Source organism: Protopterus annectens, chromosome 14.part0 (assembly GCF_019279795.1).
Source record: "Protopterus annectens isolate FY-2018-M chromosome 14.part0, PAN1.0, whole genome shotgun sequence".
NCBI lineage: Eukaryota > Metazoa > Chordata > Ceratodontiformes > Protopteridae > Protopterus > Protopterus annectens.
The window spans coordinates 789801752-789820846 of NC_056748.1; the positions used below are offsets into that span (position 1 = coordinate 789801752).

At 40.1% G+C, this 19095-nt stretch overlaps 1 long non-coding RNA gene across 1 annotated transcript in view; it reads right to left on the minus strand.

Moving 5' to 3' along the window:
• LOC122789245 overlaps window positions 1–9202 on the minus strand; it is a 746442-nt gene extending 737240 nt beyond the window's left edge. The window contains exon 1 of the long non-coding RNA XR_006362792.1: window positions 8990–9202. This is a non-coding gene — a long non-coding RNA (uncharacterized LOC122789245). The remainder of the gene's footprint in view (window positions 1–8989) is intronic.
• Window positions 9203–19095: the final 9893 nt, after the last annotated feature.

Here is a 19095-nt window from a genome sequence, read left to right on the forward strand (position 1 = left end):
TGATTCATGTCAATTCACTGAGCAGTATTCAAGTCAATACCATTAATGTGGGATAACATACTGAAAGTCACTGTCAGAGAAAAACAAAGTATATTTTGGAGGGGGCAATTTCCCTCTGCATTCCCCATGTGGGAGGAGGTGAACTCCCACACCCCCAACTTACATATTCAAAATGCAATGATACACAAAAGTGTTGAATGTACAACTTTACAGACTGCTGAAAGCAGTTTTTGGTGCTTTTTGTTTGTACCAGTGGTGTTCGCTTGAATATCATTTGACAAATATGTTCACCACCATAAGCTAATGTTCATACCAAAATAGCAGTCAGGGAACACTCTTTTTACACTGGACAAATTATGTTGGTAAGAAATGAGAAATAACTCAGACATTATTTATTCAGTTTTGAAACCTACTAAATGAATGAGATTAAAGGGACAAGATGAACTGTGACAAATAGGAATCATGTAATGCTGCTATATATAAAGCTATTGTACTGATATTCTGTAGTGTTTCTCCAGAAACACACACACATCTTGCAAGTACTGATATTTACCATCAGGGTGTACAAGTTGTCTGAATAGCAACCCTCTGCCACCTACCCACACAATACCCACATATTATGGTCCAGTACTTAGGACTTGTACATATAATTTATTTTTATTTATTTGTCTTTATTTACTGGGAAAGTCCGACTGAGTAGCACCCATTTTCAGCGGAGGCCCGGGGAGAAAAGCTCCATTTACTTACATTGCATTATACTAAGTTCCAGTCAAACACATTTCTATTTACATTTATACGCAAACAATAGTTACATTTATGCATATACATGCTAAGATTTTACAGGGATGGACATTACTAAAGAGAAAGCACACTTGCAACTTAGTGGATTGTACAGGCAGCAGTTATGAATAAACATTGTTTTGTCATTTCAGTAGGAGGGTGAGAATATTATGTTTAAGGAGAGCATTTGTATAGTATTGTACAGCGAAAAAGTTTTAACCCTGTGATGAGCATGTACAGGACCAGGATTGGTTAAATGTTGTTTAAGCAGTGGTTTAGTTTGTCTGAGAGTTTTTATTTGCATGTGGATACTATTCCAGAGGTTAGCAAAGCGAGCAGAGTGAGTCTCATGCAACATTATTTGACATATTTGTAAGTAATAAGAGTTTGTTACTAGAACAGAGGTCTATTGCTGGACAGCAGGGTAGTAATAAGGTTTTGTAGTGCAGGGCATTTTTCTGGATGATGAATGAGTTTATGTGCTGTAGTCACTTGTGAATATATTAGACATTTAGTTGTGCAGTTCAAGCCTGGGTTTAATTGCTTTAAGCTAAGACAATGGTGGGTCATATGAGGGAGACTGGTGGCAAATTTAGCTATTTTATTGTAGCAGGAGGCAAGTTTCTTTATTTGAGTATTGTTTATGTTTGTTAGGATACAGCCAGTGTTTAAGAGAATTGGCAGTAAGAAGGTGGTGGCTAGAGTTTTTCTTGCAGTATCTGTAAGGAATCTATTGTTCATATAAAGGGAGCCTAGTTTCTGGTGTATAGATTAATGGCGTGCAGTATATGATGGTCATATTTGAGATTGTCATCTATTATAATGCCTAAAAGTTTACTGTGAGTTACAGTTTCAATGACAATATTATTTGCTGACTTTATGGCAAAAGATTGCTTTTGATTTTGGCAAATTGTTAACGTGAAAAGCATTAACTTAGTTTTCTTGTGGATGAGTAAGAGGTTTTATTCTTTGAGCCAGGTTTCTACAGAGGAGAAAGATTTTTTTGGTAAATGTCTTGGAGCTTATTTATTGTTGACACTGCACATACTAATGTTGAGTCATCTGCATACTGAGCTAAACTAGCATGGTGAGTGGAGATGTGGAGGCCATTAATAAATATATTAAATAGCAGAGGACCCAGGATAGAGCTCTGAGGGATACCTGTAGTAACTGGCTGAAAGGATGAGTAGGTTTGTTGCCATTTAATGGCTTGTTGCCTTCCAGATAGGTAACTAAGGAACCACAAACAAGGAGTACTGTGAAAGTTCTATTGAGGAGAGTTGGACAGTATGAAATGCCTTTCACAAGTCTAAGAGCATGGTGGACACAAGCATCCTCCCTCTCATTCACCATTGTTTCTATGTCAGTTTATCATATTGGTAAAGTATAGCAGAGCAGTAGTGGTGCTTTGCTTGGGCCTAAAGCCATGTTGCGTTTTAGAGAGCAGTTTATTTGAGGTGAGGTACTTCATCAGCTGCATATGGATGCATTTCTCTAATATTTTGGAGAGGGGGAGAAAGTCGCTATTGGTCTGTAGTTATTAAAATCTGTAGATGTGCCGCCTTTGTGCAGTGATATGACGCAGGATTTTTTCCACAGTGATGGGACGTATCTTTCTGCTATGAATCTATTAATTAGTATGGACACAGGGAAGGCTATGCAGCCATTTTTAGGTAGTCTGATGGCAGTTGGTCTACAGCTATAGTAGTGTTTAGCTTAAGGAGCAACTTCATTATGAGTGAGTTAGGTAATGGACTGAAATTGAAGAGCTGTGGGTGGTTTTGTTTGGACACGGGTACAGTGAGGGGGCAGATGTGTTACTGTCTAAGAGAGATAATATTGATTGTATAAAGTAGGAATTAAATTGTGTGGGGATAGAGTCTGCCATATTGTCTGTTTTTGGATAGGGACTAGTGGTCTTGCCAATGTGGAGTAGTTTATTTAGTGGTGACCAAAAAAGTTTTGGGTTGTTTATGTGTTTGTCTTGTAGTTTTGTATAGTATGTTTGGATATCCTGTTTGACATGGAGTTTTGCAAGGTTCCTTCTTCTTCGTCTTTTGGCTGTTCCCATTAGGGTTCGCCACAGTGGATCATCCATTTCTATTTCTTTCTGTCCTCTGCATCTTGCTGTGTCACACCAACCACCTGATGTCCTCTCTCACCATATCCATAAACCTCATCTTAGGCCTTCCTCTTTTCCTCTTACCTGGCAGCTCCATCCTTAGCATCCTTTTCCCAATATACCCAGCAACCCCCTCAGCACATGTCCAAACCAACACAATCTTGCCTCTCTGGTTTTGTCTCTAGATCATCCAACCTGGGCTGACCCTCTAATATACTTATTCCTAATCCTGTCCACCCTTGTCACACCCAGTGCAAATCTTAACATCTTTAACTCTGCCACGTCCAGCTCTGACTCCTGCCTTTTTGTCAATGCCAATGTCTCCAACCCAAATAAAATAGCTAGTCTCACTACTCTCTTCTAGAACTTCCCTTCCACTTTTACTGGTACTCGTCTGTCACAAATCACTCCTGACACTCTTCTCCACCAACTCCACCCTGCCTGTATGCTCTTCTTCACCTTTCTTCCACACTCACTATTACTCTGAACTGTTAATCTTAAGTATTTAAACTCATCCACCTACGCCAACTCTATTCCCTGCATCCTCACCATTCCTCTATCCTCCCTCTCATTCACACACATATATTGTGTCTTAGTCCTGCTGACCTTCATTCCTCTCCTCTCTAGAGCATATCTCCACCTCTCCAGGGTCTCCTCAACCTGTCCCCTACTCTCACTACAGATCACAATGTCATCTGCAAACATCATAGTTCACGGGGACTCCTGACTGATCTCGTCTGTCAACCTGTCCATTACCATTGCAAATAAGAAAGGGCTGAGAGCTGATCCTTGATGTAATCCCACCTCCACCTTAAACACATCCGTCACTTTTACAGCAGACCTCACTGTTGTCACACTACCCTCGTACATATCTTGTACCACTCTTACATACTTCTCTGCCACTCCCAACTTCCTCATATACCACAACTCCTCTCTAGGCACCCTGCCATATGCTTTCTCTAAGTCCACAAAGACACAATCCAACTCCTTCTGACCTTCTCTGTACTTCTCCATCAACACTGTCGTAGCAAACATCGCATCTGTAGTGCTCTTTCCTGGCAAGAAAACATACTGCTGATCACGAATCATCACCTCCCTTCTTAACCGAGCTTCCACTACTCTTTCCCATAACTTCATGCTGTGACTGATCAGTTTTATCCTTCTGTAGTTACTACAGCTCTGCACATCACCCTTATTCTAAAAATCGGTACCAAAACACTTTCTCCATTCCTCAGGTATCTTCTCACTTTCCAAGATTTCATTAAACAATCTGGTTAAAAAACACCACTGCCATTTCTCCTAAACACCTCCATGCTTCCATGGATAAGTCATCTGGACCAACAGCCTTTCCATTCTTCATCCTCTTCATAGCTATCCTGACCTCCTCCTTGCTAATCCGTTGCACTTCCTGGTTCACTATCCCCACATCATCCAACCTTCTTTCTTTCTCATTATCTTCATTCATCAGCCCCTCAAAGTACTCTTTCCATCTGCTGAACACACTCTCTTCACTTCTGAGTAGGTTTCCCTCATTATCCATTATCACCCTTACCTGGTGCACATCTTTATTAGTTCGGTCCCTCTGTCTAGCCAGTCGGTGCAGGTCCTTTTCTCCCTCCTTAGTGTCCATCCTTTCATACAACTCTCCATACACCTTATCCTTTGCCACCTCTCTCTTTGACATGCACCTCATCTTCTTATACTCCTGTCTACTTTCTCCATCTCTTTGACAATCACAATTCTTCTTCACCATCCTCTTTCTCTGTATACTCTAGTGTACTTCCTCACTCCACCACCAGGTCTCCTTGTCCTCCTTCCTCTGTCCAGATGTCACAAAAGCACCTTTCTAGCCGTCTCCCTTACTAGCTCTGCTGTAGTTACCCAGCTATTCAGCAACTCTTCACTACCACCCAGTGCCTGTCTTAACTCTTCCCTGAACTCCACCTCACAATCACCCTTTTTCAATTTCCACCGTTTGATCCTTGGTGCTGCCCTTACACTCCTCCTCCTCTTCTTGATTACCAAAATCATCCTACAGACAACCATTCTATGCTGCCTAACTACACTTTCCCCTGTCACCACTTTGCAGTCTCCAATCTCCTTCAAACTGGCCCTCCCGCATAGGATATAATCTACCTGTGCGCATCTTCCTCCACTCTCATATGTCACCCTATGCTCCTCCCTCTTGTTAAAATATGTATTCACACAGCCATGTCCATCCTTTTTGCAAAATCTACTACCATCTGACCCTCTACATTGCTCTCCTTTCATCACTTCCTCATCCCCTCTGTTTCCTTCACCAACATGCCCACTGAAATCTGCTCAAATCACTCCTTCACCCTTGGGTACAGTCACCACCACTTTATCCAACTCACTCCAAAATTTTTCTTTCTCATCCATTGCACACCCAACTTGCGAAGCATATGCACTAACAACATTCATTATTACACCATCAATTTCCAGCTTCATAAACATCACTCTATCCGACACTCTCTTCATCTCCAAAACACTTTTGGCATACTGTTCCTTCTAACCCCTACCCCATTTCTCCTCCCATCCACACCATGATTGCAGGAGGGCATTTTGAGTTCTATTTTTACACCAGTTTTTCCAAGATGTATCCCTTTTTATCATGATTTTTTTTGTTTCCTTTGTCAGCCATGGTGCAGAGTTGGTCTTTATTATGTACTGGTACTAAATTAAGGTTTGTAAAAATATGTTAGTAAAGTGTAGTATCTATCAGCCTCATTCTAAGCATATTTTCAGTTCTATTTTTCTACTGTTCTATTGAAAATGTATTTGCTGAGGTTGGTTGCATTTTGCATTTGATTATAGATAATATATTTATTTAGGTTATGGTGACTTCTAATAGCCTATGTTGGTATGTGGTCACTTATGCTATCTGAGAAGCAGCCTACTTTTGTCAGTTTATCTGGTTTGTTTGTAAGAATCCAGTCTAATGTTGAGTACCTCCCTGATGTGTTCTTGATTCTAGTAGGTGTGGTTATTAATTGTCTGAAGTTGTACAAGTTTATGGATTCAGTGGGGGTAGTGGAATTTATGAGTTGCCAGTGTATAATTAAGTCTCAAAGTATTATAGTCATGGCTAATTTGTTGGGATAACCAATACAGGATGCTTTCAGCAGTATCAATGTTATTCCCTGGTGGTATATAAATTACTGTTAAACATATACTATTCCTATTGTTGATTTTTATAAGTGCTATTAGTAGCTCAACATTGTTAAATTTCGGTATTTCCTGTGGAAGCAAGGTAATGGTTAGGGAATTTTTATAGATGATTGCTCACCACCTGCACACTTGTTTCATCTGTCATGCCTGAGTATACTGTATCCTGGTGGAGGTCATTATCCTTTATTTCTATTTTTAACCAGGTTTCAGTAGCTATGGCTACATCAGGAGTGTATGTGGCAAGATAAACACGTATGTCATGGATTTTATTGCACGTACTACTGAGGTTCATATTTAGTTAGGTGAGTTTGGATTCTGTTTTTTTGCTGAGATGTAGTACATGACTGGTTTATTTTGGGGTTGGAAGTGCTGATTTTATGAACAGTGAGACCAGGGTCCGGGTGAATATATCTGCTAATTTTCTGAATTGATATTTTACAGAGGGAAGAGTGTGGCCAGTTATATTTTGGTCTTGATTTAATATTTGATCGTAAATTTACATGCTTAGTTTTAAGATATTTATAGAGAAATAAATCAGATGTGGTTTGTTTGTAGAGAGAGGTTGCTATGTAGAAAGACAGGCTGGATAGATGTTGAAGTCCAAAGTAAATGAAAGAGGTAGATTTGATAATTGGTGATAACGGCTAGTAGAGTGAGGAGAAATAGCAAAATAATCTAAATTAGGGGCATATTATTTAACTTGGGTTTTATCTTTGTTACAAATTAGGATAAAAATGTTAGGAAGGTAGTGGGTTTGTTGTAGAGATTTAATCTGATTATTATAGGTGGCAAGGATTAAGACAATTTGTGAGACAGTCTTGGGTGGTAAACTAGACTGGGTGTTACTATTGGGAGTAATTGTATTAATTGCTTTCCTACTGGAGGGAATTGATGGTATTGGTTAGAGGAATATGTTGGTGGTGCTATGGACGTATAAATGTAGAATAAGAGGGGGTGGGTGGGATTTGGGAATAGGGTAGGGGAGTGGAGTGAGCACAAGTGTTAGCGAGGGTGAACAAAGCGGGTTGAAAACTTGTCAAGAAGCAAATAAAACAATCAGTGACAATGTAAACAGCCACAAGATCTGCTGACAGATAAGTTAAAATGAATAATGCAGTTTAAAACACCTCCACGCTAGTAGATGAATGTCTTGGTTCTGTTTTTCTAGGACACAGTTTTAGTAGGGCAGTTAGTCCAATATCACTTTGACCTGACTAATGGTGATAACAGTAAACAATTGCACTTGACTGTTTGAACAACTGTGTAATGTAAGGAGATTTCTATGGACTTTGAAATGCAAAGTCCAAAAGCCTACCTCAACCCCCACAGACCAGCAAAACAACTGTGTAATGTAAGAAGATTTCTATGGACTTTGAGATGCAAAGTCCAAAAGCCTACCTCAACCCCCACAGACCAGCAAAACAATGAAAAAAGTGAGCCAGAATGCAATAGTTCAGCTCTGGAAAAGTACTGGCTGAGAACTCAAAAGTAGTTACACAAGAAGAGAAATAAACTTAAGAAAGAGAGATGGTGGACTGCTAAAAACAATGAACTGAGCATGGTTAAAGGAGAAAGTACCAATAGGACTGCTGTGGTCTATGAAAATGGAGCTATTATGGCAGACTTCTTTATTTTAGGCTGCCATAATATTTATAATGTACATATAAATACAGCTCACAGACTGGTGTCCAAACTGCATACTTCACTGTCACATACATATCTATTTGCTTGCAGGGACACTTATACAGAAAAATAAAAACACACTAAAGAGACAGTTGCGTGCACTGAATCGATATTGATTATGCACAAATACTAGCTCAGAGCTGAAACTGGTTTAGTAACTGCCTCAGGCAAGGAGAAATAAGAAAGAAAGAGGGTAAACCAAGGGTGACTTCCTTGAAGGCATGGAGTTCTACTAAATATAGGAGGATTTAAACAATGGGAGTAACAAGTCTAGAAGAAGTGAGAAAGAAATAGTTTGAGTATTAGGAGTAAATGTCAGTGTCTATTATTATTGGGCGGCGCAGTGGTGCAGCGGTTAACGTTGTCACCTCACAGCAAGAGGTTCTCCTGTTCGATTCTCGGCTGGGGTCTCCCTGCATTCACGTGTGTTTCCTCCAGGTACTCCGGTTTCCTCCCACATTCTAAAGACATGCGATTGGAGTGTTTCTCCCCGGGCCTCCGCTGAAAATAGGATCTGTAAAACCTAGTAGGACTTTCCCAGTCGACAAATGCTAAATAAATAAATATTAGGAAGGAGAGAGTAAAAGCTGATCAGTAGGATGTCAGTGGAGGACAGTTTACAAACTATACAGCTATTGCTTACAAACTAGGACAATGAAGCACTTGTCTTCAGACTAGTCAGTATGCAGGCTAAAATATACAGAGAAGACTGGTTGCCTCTAACACTTACTTAAAGCACAAGGGTGGAGATGGTACACAGTTTGTCCTAATTAAATGGTGGTTGGATTGAATGAATTCAGACTGCTTATTTGGATGAGGCTGCTGTGTGTATACTTAAGTTTCTAGTGTGCCCTGTAACTCCCTTGCACCCTACCTGGGGGGTGGGGGTGATTGTGCTTATGGATCTTTTCAGGAGGCAGAGGATTTAATCTTCTCTTGAAACATAGATGTAAGCCTTTCTCTTGGCAGTACACTCACTATAAAGAAGAATGTGTTTATGCCTTGTCCCTGGAATGCTGATTTTGAAAAGCTTGTACAGTTTCTATTTTTATCATTTATGGACATTTATTTCATTTTGCTAACTGGGATAGTCCAGCTTATCTTAAATGCTCCCTTTTAGTGGAGACATGAGGAAAAAAAGCTCCAGACAAAAGCAAAATGAATCAAGATAGAAATGGAAGAAAACAGAAATAAAAACAAAAACAATATACTTACAATCAGAATGAATTCATCCTCTTGGAAAACCTATTCATCAGGCTTACAATGTTGCTGAGAATCTTATAGTCCAAAAGTTCAAAGCCTGTCCTAAGCATAGGAGACTTGTACTGTCTTTTACTTCATCCAGTTTATGGCCCTTGCTTCCTTCTGCCTGTGTGAGAGGGAGGATGCAGCTCAGCTCACAGCTCTCGTTTGTTGTTGTGTAGAAAAATACTGCGCCATAAATAAAACATAATGAAACCATATGTTAACATGCAGCAATGCAAAAAAGGCAAAGAAATTCCACTGCAGATTTTAAGTCACTTTTTCCATTAATAAACTGAATAAACAATTGTTTAAGACAACATTCTCAGAGAAAAGATGGTCTGCCTTGAGAAAATTTGCACCATCTAGCAGTATATAACAAGTTACCAGTTACAATAAACAAAATGTCACAATACTTCTCTGCCTAGTGTACAGTTCTAGAGAAATGGATGCATCATTTCTAGTTGCTGTTTTATTTTATTGTTAAGTGTGCCCCATTTTATGAAGTCTGCATTGTTCCCTATATGTGACCCATGCCTATTTTACTTCAGTTGTATCCTGTTCTAAGGAATCTGCCTTGTTCCCTGTTGTACGACTCACACAGCCTTGAAAACAGAAAGAGTTCAAAATGCCTTAAAAGTTTAAGAAGCCAGGTTAAGGTTGAAGCAAGCCACACATTCCAACTGTGAGAGACTTTGCAATGCAGTTCAAAGCTATTTAAATGCAGCCTACAGTGAATTTCTTTTCTGTATGCAAATAGCTTATGGGAAGCCATGTATCAGCTTGTCTCCTTGCTCAAATGTGTTTAATTGGACATGCTGGCCCTCTCCAACATGCAGTTGGAACTGTGTCTGTAATGGTATGTATAATCATGGGGGCTTGCCAAAAACTCAGCCTGGATTTAATTGAGGTAACGTGAGGTGCTATTAATAATAAAAATGCCAGTGACGTTGCTATTAATCACTCCGACTGGTTTTATCACCTGCAGCCCTGGCCATGATTCTACAAAATGAAATCATTTTAGCACAAGCAAGCTACTTGATGTGTTCTTCTAGTAAACCAAACCTCTCTCTCCCTCAGAGAAAATCACTTCATTGTTAGAAACACCCGAAATTGGCTGGGAACTAGTAAAGATGCCAAGAATTTGTACCTTGTTCTGTGACCTAAAACAAAAATGACATGAACATTGACAAATTTGACAAGGAAATTTGTGCAAAAAACAACTTCTGTTTGGCTAGCCAAGCAGCAAATGTGTCGGATGATATGCTTTATTAAGCAATCCATTTTTCAGCAATAGCTTCACCATCTGCAAAGGTTAGCGCACATCAGACTTTCTACAGAATTTCATCTGCTTCTGTGGCTAGGTGCAGCAAGCTACCACATTTTTCATGTACGTACAATTTCAGATGCAAATGGAATACTTGATGAAAAAGACGACCTTCCATGGATGACTCCACAGTAAAGTCAAAGAAGAGAAGTGAAGAGCTAAAAAAGTATTCTTATTTTTAAAAGGTGGGGGGATGGTGTTGGGGGAGGGGACTTTGCATGCAAGCTACTTTATATGTGAATTGAAGACTTTCAGACAACTTTTGAATGTTTACCTGTTATTTTTTTTTTCAGGATAGGATGGAATGTCATGGTCAGTACTACTGTGATGAACTGATGACTCAGTCCAATGCTAGTTAGGATTCAGTGGATTAAAACGATTTAAAAATGCTAAATGGTTTACTACTGAAAAAAAATAAAGCTCAGACATTCCATAAATGATAAAGTACTTACTTTAGTGCAGTTTACTGTGTAAATATAGCAGAAATAATATAATAACAGCAGCAGGAAAAGCATGGGACACACAGCTAGAAGCAACGGACAGAATGCTACTGACAATATGTATGTGGAATCAAGTCTGAAATATCTTGCTTATTAAGTCCCACTGTTATGTTGCTGCTTGAATTCATCATTTTAACAAGCTTTTCATCAGGTGATAGCCTGAATCTAAATAAACCATAATCTGAATTAAGTAAATTTTTTTCTTATTGTTCACTGGTTTTAAGTAAGCTGTTAATTAAAATTATCATTGCATTCTTCTGGTGAAGGAAATAAAATGATACAGATAAACCAGCAATGGTGCAGTGCAGTGACTGAACAAAAGTCAGAGAACCAGATGTTTGGAGTTTGTATAACTTCCAAAGTCATTAGTTTTGTGTGTGTATTCAAATGTAATGCAGCTATCTAGTATGATCACATTGTGCTTGCATGTTTTCAAAGCAACACTATCTCCTTATCTATAATGGAAGCTAAATCTGAATCTAGCTGTTTGCATTCTATAGTCCACTTGTCAAATGCTTAGCACAAGATCGCCAGCATTTACTCCTTTAGTAACCATGGCTTGTATTGCTGATGTAAGAGTGGCTACATTTAAAAATGTTAGATTTGATGCTACATCACAAAGGTGTGTCATCTCCACTATTCTCAACTGTATTTGATTATACCTCACATTTTTGCTCTGTCCCTTATAAAATTGCCGAATTTCTGGTATACCACTGAGGATTACATTTAGTCAATAATGTCAGAGTTTTATACTTTTTATTGCTCAGAAAATGTATGCTGACCAAAACCTATTGTTCCATTAACTTAAGTGAATTAAAAAAATAATTAAACAGTTCCTAATTTTGGGCCTTGGTTCATCCATTATTTTTGACTTGGTCCAGAGCTCTTGCAGAAGGAAGTTGAGAGGTAAAGGTGGTACAACATGCGTGACTGCACTGATGCAAATAAAGGACATGATAAACTTGGCTCATTCGACTCATTAAAGCAGTAGTGTCAATGGTGCAACAGGGAGCACACTTGCCTTCCCTGCTGAAAGACCAGAAGTTCTATTCCCACTCCAGATAACTAGATTGCTGAAATTAGAGGATATTGCACTCCTCAGTGTGTTGTCCTTTGGATGTGATACTAAACCGAGTTTCCATCTGCTGGAGTTGGTGGTAGCTCAGGTGGATGTAAAAGATCCCATAGCACTTTTGGAAAGAGTAGGGGAACTTCTTCAATGTCCTGGTCAAATTTCTCCTGGAAGTAAAAATACCACTTTAAGTCTTCACAGAAAAAGGGCCAATAGCCTAGTCAGACTAACATTGTCAACAAAGGATAAATAAATAAAATAATATCTGTTTTCAGTAAGAAAGGCAAATCTCTTAAAACTGATTGAATAATCTGTCTCTGAAACTTTTTCTGATGTGGGGCTAATAAACTCCAATGATGCAAACAAATGGGTTAAGTTATAGTGCATTTTAGAAGGTGCCTATCTGTTTAGGTGGTTTTAGCTAATCAGTCTTCACTGAAAAGCAAACTGATGAAAAGACAAATTTCGGAGATGTGGATGGTGTTCAAATACAATGCGTTAAGTAACTGCATACTGAACTACACTACTGATATATACAGGTATATACAAAGTTCAGAGAGATTGCAAAAGCATGGTCATGTTTGCAAACTACCTGCTTAGCATAATTTATTTTATACCTCTCCCTTTGCAAATCTATCATTCTTACTTTTAAATTCAGAAATAGTTGTTACTTTTCCTGGGAAGCCTGCATAACTTACAAGTTGCCTTGCTACAGAGGTGAATATTTATTTATGTATGTATGTATGTGACATTTGTTAACTGGGTTAGTCTGACCGGGCAGCAGCCCTTTTTCAGCGGAAGCCAGAGCAGAAAAGCTGTGATATTACAAGTAATAAACAGTAGTCATATGGTAGATTATTCTAAGTGAGGATGAAAAAAGAACTAACTTATAAAGTTAAAATATGTCAAAAAGTAAGAATATAACAGAGTACCAGACTTACAGTATAAAAACAACATGCTAAAATGGTCAAAAAATTGAATATAACACAGTAAGAAAGTTACATACAAAAAAATGTTAAAACAGTCATAATCTTGCAAATGAGAACAAATAAATTATAATGTAGAACATATACAGGAGATAGTCACAAGACAAACAAATATCCAAGAATACACCGCTGCAAGCTGCAAGTACTACTGCCTAATAGTAGTGATTTAAAAAGCAATAAACAGAGAGAGGGGGGAGAAAGGTTGCTGCAATAGCATTAAAGGAGGGGATGGTAGATTAAGTTGGGTTATTGCATAAGCATGACCATGATTTACGAAAGCTGTCCTTCAGTGTTATTTTGAGAGAATTAGTGTTAGGGCTCAGTCTTACACTTAGTGGTAGTTTATTCCAAGCATATGCCACTGAGTGGCTGTAAAGGAGTTTGCCAATATTTTTATTGGGCACATAAACTTGCAGTAGGTGCTGTTGAGAGGTACAGTGTGTGCGGCTGGGAGTATAGGACTAGATGAGGGTAGAGAGAGAAGGACAGGAAGACAGTTTATGTAAGACAGAGTGAGGCTGAGAAGCTGGGTAGTAGGATTTGATGATGAAATTCCAGCCACTGCAGGTATTACAAGGACAGGCAGTGGGGAGAGCAGAAGGGTTGGTTAGTGGCATATCTTAGAATTTTATTACAGGTGAGTTCCAGTTTAGACAGAAGACTTGTGAGAATAGGGGCAGCATAGTGAAGGGTGGAGAGTAGGAAAGCTTGTGCAAAAGAAAGCCAAGAAGCATTTGTGTGGAATTTTGTTTGCCTGTATAGCAGGCCTAACTTTAGATGAGTTTTTTAATGCACTGCTGAATATGGAGATCGAACTTTAGTTGGTCATCTACAATAACTCCTAGAAGTTTTGTGAGAGGTTCAAAAGTGATGATAGTGTTGTTAATGGAGGAGACAGTAAAGGTAGTTTTGTGATGTTGGACAGATTTTGGGAGGAATGGGAGTTGTTTAGTTTTATTAGGGTTAAGTAACAGTTGGTTGGAAGTTAGCCATTTTTCAACTAAGTGGAGAGGCTCTTGGGTGAGGGTGTGAAGGTGGGTGATATTGCTGGAGCAGGAGAATCTTGTGGAATCATCAGCATATTGTATTACAGAGGAGGGAGAGCAGGAAGAGTAGAGGTCATTAGTAAAGATATTAAATAGCAGGAGTGCAAGTATGGAGCCTTGGGGAACCCCTGTCTGTACTGGTAGGAAGGAAGAAAAGTTACAGTGCCATTTAACTGCCTGGAATCTAGGTAGCTGGAGAACCAAGAAAGTGTAGAGTTGGAGAGATTTTAGGGTAGTTAATTTGGATAGAAGTAATCTGTGGGAAACAGTGTCAAAGGCTTTAGAGAGGTCCAAAAACAAACAGGAGGCCAACTTATTGTTATCACGGGAATTTGCAATAGAATTTGTGAAGGATATCAGAGCAATAGCTGTACTGTGATTTGGACGAAAACCATGCCGTATAGGGTGTGACAATAGGAGGTACTGCCTACACAGCTAGATGGAACTTTGTAATTATATGTCATTTGTGAATATCAAACTGATTTATACAGGATGCTTGTGTTATAAATGTATTAGAACTGTATGTCATGTATAGAGATGTTTGTGTTGAAAAGGTATTTGTAAAGTGCTTGTGTTTGAAATGTATCCACAGTGTGCCTTACTGGAGAGGACAGAAATGAACTTGCACTATTGTAACTGTTTAATGCACATGTTTTAACAGAGGAAACTGGAAGGTTAACCTCAGTCCAGCAAACTTTAAAATATATCTAAAATGAAATAACTTTACAGGCTAGGCCATAAAGATGCTATCTCACATGTTCCAATGCAGCCAGAGACACAAAGTCTGTATTAGGAAGCTTTCTGTATTGTCTTTGGGGTGAACTAATTATTACTCTGAAAGCATGGAGGTATGAAATTATTTTATGACTTCCAACACCTGCCACAGATCTGAGCAAAAGCCCTTGTGCGTGTATTTTTATAGGTAGGTGGTAAATCCTACCAGCTACCAGCAATGGGGGTTTGCATGGGATCTAGAAGTCTGATTACCAGAAGTGATGTCATTCTGCAAGCTATCCCAGAAGTAATATTTTAAATGTTATTTTGAGAAGTCTCTTAGTGAGGCTAATCATTCTGCAGTCTGTCTTGGGCCTGACGACAAGAAGGACCATTCACCACATCATCTGCCTTGCTCTATATTATGTAAGCACGGAATAGTATAATTCTCTTAGATTCCATCAGGAATATAGTGAAGCTTAGTTTAGATATTGTTTTTTTTTGTCTGAGTCTGTCCTTCAATGTTAATTTAAATATTTCCTGTGGTTTTCAACTCTGATGTCACTGTGAATAGATATTTAGTATTGTCTTGTTCTTTTATTATTTATTATTAAATCTATTTAAACCTTTCATTGTGGCTGATCTTTGTAGAGATATTTAAGTTTTGAGAGTATTTGCATATTTAGTTGGTGACACTGTGTGGGCCACTCCTAATAGCTTTGCTCTTGGTCAAACTACCATTTGTATTAATATTAATTTCACTCAGTATACTGGGTTCCCTTGTAACGGCCGTAAGGTAGCTGGCAGGAGTGTCTGGAGGCAGTGGCCTTATTAGTCTGGTAGAAGGGGCCATAGCTAGAGTAAACCTATGCTAGCCTTTCCCAGGGCATGTGTGTGTGTGTGTGTGTGTGTGTGTGTGTGTGTAAATCAAATCTCCAAGAGTGTGTGTGTGTGTGTCAGCTACATGGTCAGGGACACAAAGCACTGGTTGGACAGAGAGGGTGCTGGAGGTCTTAGCTTGGACACTCAGCTGAGATCTCAACTCTATAGCTGTGCCAGTAAAGAGTCTTACTGGGCATCTGGAGAAAGACAGAGAAATCAGCCCCAGACTGCCTGTGTTCCCCTGTGTGCTTTTAAGGGAAATTGGGCTTGACTGTGCTTGATGCAGAGAGCTGCATCTAAAGATACCGTATGTGTACCTGTTATCCTCCCAGTGAATGTTCCCACAGGTGCCAGTGGTGATTACTGGGACAGAGGTGGGGCGTCACATAGGGGTTAGGAGATTTTGTCGCAGGAGGTGGTTTATGCATGCACTTTTCAAAAATTTTTGATAGGGGAGATAGAATGGCAACTGGTCTGAAATTTGAGGAGTCTGTTGAGTTACCACCTTTATGTAAGAGTATGACATAGAATTTCATCCAGATTTCAGTACAACATTTTCCTGGCTTATTCTATTGATTAATATGGATATGGGATAAGCGATAGAATTGGCAGAAAGTTTAAGGAATTGAGGGGGTAGGTTATCAACTGATGGAGAGCATGTTTTAAGTTTGCTAAGAAGTGATATAATATAAGCTGTGGAGACAGGTTTAAGAGAGAAAAAGGTTGCATGGGTATATGGAGGGGTAGTGGGATAGGTAATGATGCCATTTTTGGTTAGATTGTGGATAGAGTTGATGAAGAAGGAATTAAGAAAGGTAGCAGTATCAGTGGAAGAGCTGTTAGGGCATAGGTTAGGCGATGAGGGGGTTCCAGGATGTAGCAGTTTATTAACAGAATGCCAGATTTTTAGGAGTTGGAGTGGGGATTATTTAGTGGTTCTTGGTAAAAGTTTTTCTTGTCAAGTCTGACCTTTTTGATTAAGTTCATAGGTTCATAGGTTCATAGGTTCATACTAGGCTATCTGCCCGAGGGCATTTACAAGCCTAGCCCATTGTTTTGTGGCTTACGCCACCCCTTTAGTATGGGGAACTATACCCATTATTTTGCTGTGCCTCTGTCGAGCAGTGACACTGAGGTAATCCCTGGGGTATATCTGCGATCTCCCATCCATTGGTCAAGATTTCTCTTGAACAAGGCCAGCGAGGTGCTCTGCCTCACATGTACCGGGATTTTGTTCCACAGCATAGGGAGTCTTTGGGTGATGAATCTATCCCTCCAGCACGTCCTATTAATAGCCGTGTCGAGGTTTAAGTCTCCCGCCCTTGTGGCTCTGATGGATCTAGATTTTTGAGGTGAAGCATATTCATCAAATCTGGGTTTGACATGGCCTTGTATGTTAGGCAAAGGTCACCTCTGAGCATGCGGTGCGACTGAATAGAGCTGGAGTTCTTTCAGTCGGGCAGCATAGGACAGATTTTGAGACCCTTTATCCTTTTGGTGAGGAACTTTTGTGGCCTCTCCAGCTGCTGCAAGTGTCGGGTCAGATACATTCGAATGGGGCATTGTACTCAATCATTGGTCTGATGAGTGATGAGTAAAGGAGACTATGACCTCCCTTGATCTAGATGAGAATCCTTCATGATAAGGTGGGCAATGTAGAAGGTCTTCCTAACTACTTTAGCTACATGGGTGTCGAATGACAGACTACTATCAACCTGGGTCCCCAGGTCCCTGATAACTTCTTCTGTGCTCAGTGGATTGCCACCTATTTGGTAGCTAGGGGTAACCTTGTTTTTCCCGAAGGGTATGACTATGCATTTTTTGGCATTTAACTTTAGGCCGTGGCTCTGGCACCAGTTATCCGTTTCTGTGAGACCCTTCTGAAGGATATCTGTGTCAGATGTGTTTTCTACTATGGCGCCCAGTTTGCAGTCATCTGCAAACTTTGTCAGCCATAACCCTCCTGTGTTTGCTTGTACTTCGGAAAAGTAGATGCCAAACAAGAGTGGGCCCAGGACTGAGCCACTTGTGACAGGCTTTGAGTCTGACATGGCGCCAGCAACTCTGACCCTGTGGGTTCTGTCACTCAGCCAGTTTGCAACCCATCTTGTGGTGTATGGGTTAACATTTAAGCTGATGAGTTTTTCAATGATACCCGAGTGGGGTATTGTATCGAAGGCCTTAGCCAGATCGAGGTAGGCTGTATGGACTGCCTTTCCCTCATCAATGGCTTTGGTGACTGTTTCGAAAAAGTCAACCAAGTTTAAAAGGCATGATCTGCTTTTGACAAAGCCAAACTGGGTTGGATCCAAAGTCTGCAAATTCCCTATGTCTTTATTTATGAGGTCCATTATGATCCTCTCCATGGCTTTGCAGATAAGGCTTGTCAAGCTAATGGGCCGGTAATTTCCAGGGTTGGTGGAGGCACCGCCTTTGTGAAGTGGGACCACAGTTGCAGTGCGCCACTCCCTGGGTACGTATCCAGAGGTAAGACTTTGATTAAACAGCTGTCCTAGCTGTGGGTTTAATTCCTCATTGAGTTCGTGGAGCACACAGCCGGGGACACCATCAGGTCCCATGGATGCTGTGTTTTTTGCTTTGGAGCAGTTCTCACTTGGGCGCTGGAGATGTTTGGGGGCTGCAATGGTTTGGTATAGATATCTCTCCTTGTGGGGGAGAGAAGTTTGCACTGAACCTGTCAGCCAGTATGTTGGCAATGTCTGTAGGATCAGTAATCTTCACATCATTTTGAACTAGTTCTGAGCATGTCTGGGAGTTTCCTCCCAGGTTTCTAACATAGCTAAAGAAGGCCTTATGATTGTCTTTTGAGTCTTTAGCTATTTTTCTCTCGAAATTTGCTTTGGATGATTTTATGAGAGCTCTTAGTTTTTTACTTATAGTGATCAAGGGTGTCTTACCTTTTAAGGATTTTGCTCTATCTTGTAGTAGCTTCCTCCTTTTGTTGTAGAGTTTGTTTATGGCTGGGGTCCACCGGACTGGACGCTTGCCTTTGGTACAAAGAGTCTTTGTTTTGCTTGGGATTGCCTTATCCATGCAGTCCTGCAGGTGCTGGTAGAAGGCATTTGTAAGTGATTCAGCGGTTCGAGTACTGTTTTCCGCTGGCTCGGGGGCCTTACAGGAGACCACACTAGTCTTTAGAAGTGTGAAGTCGGCTTTTGAGAAGTTCTTTACTGTGGTCTTTTTTATTTCAGGTGGGGGTGGGATGAGTACCTCCAGCGATATTAGTTTGTGATCTGATCTCACCAGTGAGGGGTATACTTCCGGTGTTGAACATTGTGCTCCCATGTTCGTGATGATGAGATCAAGTATGTTATCTCCTCTTGTGGGGATGGTGACTAGTTGTTCCGTGGCATTTGAGTTTATGAATTCCAGGAACTTTTGGGCTAGGGTGTTTGGGCTTGAGTAGTGTTCCCAGTCTATATTAGGGTAATTGAAGTCACCTAGTATGATGGTGTTTGGTGATACATTTATCCCCTCTAGTGTTTTCAGGAAGGCCATGTGAGGTTCCTGAGTTTGTGAGGTGGCCTGTAA